Source organism: Zalophus californianus, chromosome 8 (assembly GCF_009762305.2).
Source record: "Zalophus californianus isolate mZalCal1 chromosome 8, mZalCal1.pri.v2, whole genome shotgun sequence".
Classification (NCBI taxonomy): domain Eukaryota; kingdom Metazoa; phylum Chordata; class Mammalia; order Carnivora; family Otariidae; genus Zalophus; species Zalophus californianus.
The window spans coordinates 3,669,957-3,678,374 of NC_045602.1; the positions used below are offsets into that span (position 1 = coordinate 3,669,957).

At 41.0% G+C, this 8,418-nt stretch overlaps 1 pseudogene; it reads right to left on the reverse strand.

Annotated features, from left to right (window-relative positions):
• Nucleotides 1–1,705: 1,705 nt before the first annotated feature.
• LOC113938265 lies at nucleotides 1,706–2,026 on the reverse strand (annotated as a pseudogene).
• Between the last annotated feature and the right edge of the window lie 6,392 nt (nucleotides 2,027–8,418).

Genomic DNA, 8,418 nt, shown 5'->3' on the forward strand with positions numbered 1-8,418 from the left:
CAATTCTCTATAACCAGAGATTTATAAAAAGTAGAACAAATGCTATCTCCCACTTCCATCTTAACAAGCAATATTTATTTCTTGGGGTTGGAATAGTGATTTTTTAAATTACTGGATAGATACTGTATTAGTAAGAAACTGGGACATGCTCATGAAGTTGGCTGATGTTTTGAACTTGTAAGAGTTTCAATCACATAATACAAAAGATATATAATAAAAAAGTTAAAACTTCACAGCATTGTAAAATTAATGTGATTGTTGTACAGATAAGATAAAGTGAAAAATATGATGCATTTCATTAATAGTTTCAAATACTCAAAAAGGAAAAGGAAAACAACTAAATACATGTTAGTGTAATAGAAGAGGCTAAAATCTGCATTTTATAACATAATTCAGATTATAATATGCTTTCAAGAATTTTGGGGTTTAGGGGCAGAGCAAGATGGCGGAGGAATAGGAGACCTGGGTTTCGTTTGGTCTCAGGAATTCAGCTGAATAGGGATCAAACCATTCTGAACACCTACGAACTCAACAGGAGATCGAACAGGAGAGTAGCAACAACTCTCTGAACAGAGAAGCGACCACTTACTGGAAGGTAGGACGTGCGGAGAAGTGAATCCGAGGCGATCTTCGGGAGGATAGACGGCGGGGGAGGGGGCCTCCGTCGGCCGCTTCCGGCAAGTGCTAGAGCCGCGGAGCACAAAATCGGACTTTTTAGAAGTCGGCTCCGCGGAGGGACGTCGCTCCAGTGGCTAAGCGGGGGGTGGAACCCTCGCGGGACAGTGTGGTCTCGGGACCCTCGGGGTCACAGAAAGACCGGGGGTGCCTGAGTGCGGCAGAGCTCCCAGGGATCGGAGCGGGGAAGCCGGCTGTAGAGACGGAGCCGAGGCGCGGGCTCTCAGCTCGGGGTGGCCATAAACTGGGATCCGCGGCCCAGTCGGGCCACTGCTCCTCCAGCAGGGACCCAACAGGCGGCAGATCCGGGCAGACTCCCCTTCCTCCCCCGGGGAGGAGCGGCGCGGGAGCGCACCGCAGGGATCTGCTGGGTTTGGAGACTCCACACGGGGTCGGGTGCCAGAGATAGAAACGCTCCGTCACAGGCCGGGTGAGCACGGAGTGCGGCCGGAGACCGGGGACACGGGAGTGACTGCTTTTCTTTGGGGGCGCACTGAGGAGCGGGGCCCTGAGTTCTCAGCTGCTCCGGGCGGAGAATGGGAGGCCACCATGTTCACCCTGGTCCTCCAAGGCTGTACCGAGAGCTTGCAGGGAACCAAAGCTCCTGAGAGCAAACCCGAGCAGCTTCCTTAGCCCGGACCGACAAGGGCGGGGCAATTCAGCCCCCGGCAAAGACATTTGGGAACCACGGCAACAGGCCCCTCCCCCAGAAGATCAGCAAGAACGGCCAGCAAGCCAAGACCAAGTTTACCGATCAAGGAGAATGGGAGAACTCCAGCGCTAGGGGAATACTGCACATAGAATTCATGGCTTTTTTACCATGATTCATTAGTTTTTCAAAGTTGATTTTTTTAACTGTTTTTTTTCTTTTTTTGAATTTTTCTTTTTCCCTTTTTCTTTTTTTCTTTTTTTTTTAAAGGAAATCTTTATTATTTCCATAATTTGGGATAAAGCAAACACTTCCTTGAGTCCATTATTTTAGGTGATAATGATTTCCATGAGTATCAGGGCTAAGTATCTGGGTATTTGCCTACATGCTTGTGGGAAGATTCTGTAGCCTTTTCTTGGCAGGAATTCCAGTTTTTCTGAATTCTTCCCTTTCCTTCAGGTATTACATTTTGCATTCTTCATAAAAGGCTGGATCATTATAATGAGCAGTTAGACATTCTTTCAATGCAGAATTTTCTTTCCGGCACTTTACTACCATAAGGATTCCAGAGTCCTTGCAACATTTGGTAAAATCTTGAACTTGTTCAGAACACCTCTCTTGGGCTTTTTCTCTCAAAATTTTACGAATCAAAACATCCTTTTCGACATGTCTGAGATGCTGCCCTGCGGGGTCGAGCACCATCTCGGCAGGCAGAGGAAAGCAGCTCCTGTACCCTCCGGGGCGGGGGGGAAGGGAGGGGAGGAGCCTGGGCTGGGGAGCATGTGTGGCCACCCAGACCTTCCCGCGAGAGGAAGAGGCAGTGGAGGAGGAGCGCAGTGCCCTCCGCAAAGCCTCTTTTTCCCTTTTTCAACCAACCTCTTATCAATCCCTTTTAAAAATTTTTTTTTTATTTTTCATTTTTTAGAGTCATATTTTATCCGTTCATAGTAGTTACCCTTATTTTTAGCATGTATATATATATATAAGTTGTTCTCTTTTTAAAATTTTGAGATACAGTTTCTTCTAACAGATCAAAATATACCCTAAATCACTAGTGTATGGCTTTGTTCTAGTCTCCTGCCTGATCACATTCTCTCCCTTTTCTTTTTTTCTTTTCTTCCTTGTTTTTTAATCTTCCTTTTTAAAACAACTTCTTATCTTATCAATTCCTTTTATAAAATCTTTTATACTTTTCATTTTTACAGTCATCTTCCATCCCTTCATTGTATCAACCCTTATTTTGTACATATATAAGTCTTTCTTCCTTTAAAATATTAGGGGGCACTTTCTTCCAACAGACCAAAATACGCCCAAAATCTAGTGTGTGGCACTGATCTATACACTAGTCTGATCATATTTGATCATATTCTGTTTTTTTTTTTTGGCTTTGTTCTGTTCTTGTTTGTTTTTGTCTTTTTCTTTTTCTTTTCTTTTTTTTTCTTCCTTTCCCTTTCTTTTCCCCTGGTTTCAGGTCTTTTCTGATTTATATAGAGTATATTTGCTGGGGACGTTGTTAACCTATTAGCATTTTGTTCTCTCATTCATCTATTCTCCTCTGGACAAAATGACAAGACGAAAAAAATCACCTCAACAAAAAGAACAAGAGGTAGTACCGTCAGCCAGGGACCTACTCAATATGGACATTAGTACAATGTCGGACCTAGAGTTCAGAATCATGACTTTAAAGATACTAGCTGGGCTTGAAAAAAGCATGGAAGTTATGAGAGAAACCCTTTCTGGAGAAATAAAAGAACTAAAATCTAACCAAGTCGAAATCAAAAAGGCTATTAATGAGGTGCAATAAAAAATGGGGGCACTAACTGCTAGGATAAATGAGGCAGAAGAGAGAATCAGTGATATAGAAGACCAAATGATGGAAAAGAGAGGCTGAGAAAGAGAGAGAGAAACAACTACAGGATCACGAGGGCAGATTTCGAGAGATAAGTGATACGCTATGATGAAACATCATTAGAATAATTGGGATCCAGGAAGAAGAAGAAAGAGAGAGAGGGGCAGAAGGTATATTGGAGCAAATTATACCAGACAACTTCCCTAATGTGGGGAAGGAAACGCATCAAAGTCCAGGAGGCACAGAGAACCCCTCTCAAAATCAGTAAAAATAGGTCAACACCCCGACAACTAATAGTAAAATTTAATGACTCTCAGAGACAAACAGAAAATCCTGAAAGCAGCTCGGGAGAAGAGATATGTAACCTAAATGGTAGAAACATTAGATTGGCAATAGACCTATCCACAGAGACCTGGCAGGCCAGAAAGGACTGGCATGAGATCTTCAGAGCACTAAACGAGAAAAATATGCAGCCAAGAATACTATATCCAGCTAGGCTGTCATTGAAAATAGAAGGAGACATAAAAAGCTTCCAGGAGAAACAAAAACTAAGGGAATGTGCAAACACGAAACCAGCCCTTCAAGAAATATTGAAAGGGGTCCTCTAAGCAAAGAGAGAGCCTATAAGCAGCATAGATCAGAAAGGAACACAGAAAATATACAGTAACAGTCACCTTGCAGGCAATACAATGGCACTAAATTCATATCTTTCAATAGTTACCCTGAATGTAATGGGCTAAATGCCCTAATCAAAAGACACAGGCTATCAGATTGGATTAAAAAACAAGACCCATCAATATGCTGTCTGCAAGAGACTCATTTTAGAACCAAAGACACCCCCAGATTGAAAGGGAGGGGGTGGAAAACCATTTAGCATGCTGATGGACACCAAAAGAAAGCTGGGGTGGTAATCCTTCTATCAGACAAATTAGATTTAAAAAAAAAGACTGTAATAAGAGATGAAAAAGGACACTATATCCTACTTAAAGTGTCTATCCCACAAGAAGATCTAACAAATGTAAATATCTATACCCCTAAAATGGGAGCAGCCAATGATATGAGGCAATTAAGAACAAAAGCAAAGAAACACATTGACAGCAATACAATAATAGTGGGGAACTTTAACACCCCCTGACTGAAATGGACAGATCATGTAAGCAAAAGATCAACAAGGAAATAAAGACTTTAAATGACACACTGGACCAAATGGACTTCACAGACATATTCAGAACATCCCATCCCAAAGCAACGGAATACACATTCTTCGCTAGTGCCCATGGAACATTCTCCAGAATTGATCACATCCTAGGTCACAAATCAGGTCTCAACCACTACCAAAAGATTGGGATTATTCCTGCATATTTTCAGACCACATGCTTTGAAATTAGAACTCAATCACAAGAGGAAAGTTGGAAAGAACTCAAATACATGGAGGCTAAAGAGCATCCTACTAAAGAATGAATGGGTCAACCAGGAAATTAAAGAAGAATTTAAAAATTTCATGGAATCCAATGAAAATGAAAACACAACTGATCAAAATCTTTGGGATACAGCAAAGGCAGTCTTGAGAGGAAATTATATAGGAATACAAGCCTTTCTCAAGAAACAAGAAAGGTCTCAAATACACAACCTAACCATACACCTAAAGGAGCTAGGGAAAAAACAGCAAATGAAGCCTAAACCCAGCAGGAGAAGAGAAATCATAAAGATCGGAGCAGAAATCAATGAAATAGAAACCAAAAGAACAGTAGAACAGATCAACAAAACTAGGAGCTGGTTCTTTTAAAGAATTAACAAGATTGATAAATCCCTGGCCAGACTTATCAAAAAGAAAAGAGAAATGACCCAAATCAACAAACTCATGAATGAAAGAGGAGAGATCACAACCAACACCAAAGAAATACAAACAATTATAAGAACATAATATGAGCAACTCGATGCCAGCAAATTAGATAACCTGGAAGAAATGGGTGCATTCCTAGAGATGTATCAACTACCAAAATTGAACCAGGAAGAAATAGGAAACCTAAACAGACCTATAACCACTAAGGAAATTGAAGCAGTCATCAAAAATCTCCCAACAAACAAAAGCCCAGGGCCAGATGGCTTCCTGGGGGAATTCTACCAAACATTTAAAGAAGAATTAACCTATTCTCCTGAAACTGTTCCAAAAAATAGAAATGGAAGGAAAACTTCAAAACTCATTTTATGCGGCCACCATTACCTTGATCCCCAAACCAGACAAAGACCCCAGCAAAAAGAATTACAGACCAATATACTTGATGAACATGGATGCAAAACTTCTCACCAAAATACTAGCCAATAGGATCCAACAGTACATTAAAAGGATTATTCACCATGACCAAGTGGGATTTATCCCTGGGCTGCAAGGTTGGTTCAACATCCGCAAATCAATCAAAGTGATACAATACATTAACAAAAGAAAGAACAAGAATCATATGATCCTCTCAATAGATGCAGAAAAAGCATTTGACACAGTACAGCATCCTTTCTTGATCAAAACTCTTCAGACTATAGGGATAGAGGGTACATACCTCAATATCATAAAAGCCATCTATGAAAAACCTACAGTGAATATCATTCTCAATGGGGAAAAGCTGAGAGCTTTTCCCCTAAGGTCAGGAAAGGGGCAGGGATGTCCACTCTCACCACTGCTATTCAACATAGTATTAGAAGACCTAGCCACAGTAATCAGACAACATAAAGGAATCAAAGGCCTCCAAATCGGCAAAGAGGAAGTCAAACTCTCACTCTTTGCAGATGATATGATACTCTATGTGGAAAACCCAAAAGACTCCACCCCAAAACTGCTAGAACTCATACAGGAATTCAGTAAAGTTGCAGGATATAAAATCAATGCACAGAAATCAGCGGCATTCCTATACACCAACAACAAGACAGCAGAGAGACAAATCAAGGAGTCGATTCCATTTACAATCGCACCCAAAACCATAAGATATCTAGTAATAAATCTAACCAAAGAGGCAAAGGATCTGTACTCAGAAAACTATAAAATACTCAGGAAAGAAATTGAAGAAGACACAAAGAAATGGAAAAACCTTCCTTGCTCATGGATTGGAAGAACAAAGATTGTGAAGATGTCAATGCTACCTAGAGCAATCTACACATTCAATGCAATCCCCATCAAATACCACCCAGTTTTTTTCAAAGAAATGGAACAAATTATCCTAAAATTTGTATGGAACCAGAAGTGACCCGGAATAGCCTGAGGAATCTTGAAAAAGAAAAGCAAAGCCGGCGGCATCACAATTCCGGACTTCTAGCTCTAATACAAAGCTGTCATCATCAAGACAGTATGGTACTGGCACAAAAACAGACACATCGATCAATGGAACAGAATTGAGACCCCAGAAATGGACCCTCACCTCTTTGGTCAACTCATCTTTCACAAAGCAGGAAAGAATGTCCAATGGAAAAGAGACAGTCTCTTCCACAAATGGTGTTGGGAAAATTGGACAGCCACATGCAGAAGAATGAAACTGGACCATTTCCTTACACCACACAGAAAAATAGACTCCAAATGGTTGAAAGACCTAAATGTGAGACAGGAGTCCATCAAAATCCTAAAGGAGAACGCAGGCAACAACCTCTTCGACCTCAGCTGCAGCAACTTCTTCCTAGAAACATCGCCAAAGGCAAGGGAAGCAAAGGCAAAAATAAATCTTGGGATTTCATCAAGATAAAAAGCTTTTGCACAGCCAAAGAAACAGTCCACAAAACCAAAAGACAACCGGCAGAATGGGAGAAGATATTTGCAAATGACATATCAGATAAAGGGCTAGTATCCAAAATCTATAAAGAACTTATCAAACTCAACACCCAAAGAACAAACAATCCAATCAAGAAATGGGCAGAAGACATGAATAGACATTTTTCCAGAGAAGACATCCAAATGGCCAACAGACAGATGAAAAAGTGTTCAACATCGCTCGGCATCAGGGAAATCCAAATCAAAACCTGAATGAGATACTACCTCACACCAGTCAGAATGGCGAAAATTAATAAGTCAGGAAATGACAGGTGTTGACGGGGATGTGGAGAAAGGGGAACCCTCCTACACTGTTGGTGGGAATGCTAGCTGGTGTAACCACTCTGGAAAACAGTATGGAGGTTCCTTAGACAGTTGAAAATAGAGCTACCCTACGATCCAGCAATTGCACTACTGGGTATTTACCATAAATATACAAATGTCGGGATCCGAAGGGGTACATGCACCCCAATGTTTATAGCAGCAATGTCCACAATAGCCAAACTGTGGAAAGAGCCAAGATGTCCATCGACCGATGAATCGATAAAGAAGCTGTGGTATATATACTCGATGGAATATTATGCAGCCATCAAAAGGAATGAGATCTTGCCATTTGCAACGACGTGGATGGAACGGGAGGGTGTTATGCTGAGCAAAGTAAGTTAATCAGAGAAAGACATGTATTAGATGACCTCACTGATATGAGGAATTCTTAATCTCAGGAACAAACTGAGGGTTGCTGGAGTGGTGGGGGTCGGAGGGATGGGGTAGCTGGGTGATAGACATTAGGGAGGTTATGTGCTATGGTGAGTGTTGTGAATTGTGCAAGACTGTTGAATCACAGATCTGTACTTCTGACACAGATAATGCAATATATGTTAAGAAAAAAAAAGAAGAAGATAGCAGGAGGGGAAGAATGAAGGGGAGTAAGTTGGAGTGGGAGACGAACCATGAGAGATGATCTACTTTGAAAAACAAACTGAGGGTTCTAGAGGGGAGGGGGCTGGGGGGATGAGTTAACCTGGTGATGGGTATTAAATTGGGCACATTCTGCGTGGAGCACTGGGGGTTATGCACAAACAATGAATCATGGAACACTACATCAAAAACTAATGATGTAATGTATGGTGATTAACATAACAATAGAAAAAAGGGAAAAAAAGAATTTTGGGGTTTAGGTAAAGAATATATTAATAGCACCTTTTTTTCCTGGAGGAATTTACAGCTCAGAGATTGACTCATCCAAGATCACATGGAAAACAAGTGTAGAGGCTTCTGAATACCTCAGAAGTAATCTCAGTGGGTCCCAGAGGTATTCATATTGAAGACTGAGGATTACAGAATGATGACCCAAAACATGTGAAAAAATGTAAAAAAAAAAATAAATAAATGACTAGGAAAGCTGAAAGTTAGTGATAAGTAATAACTCATTAAATAGAAGTTGATCTCAATTTG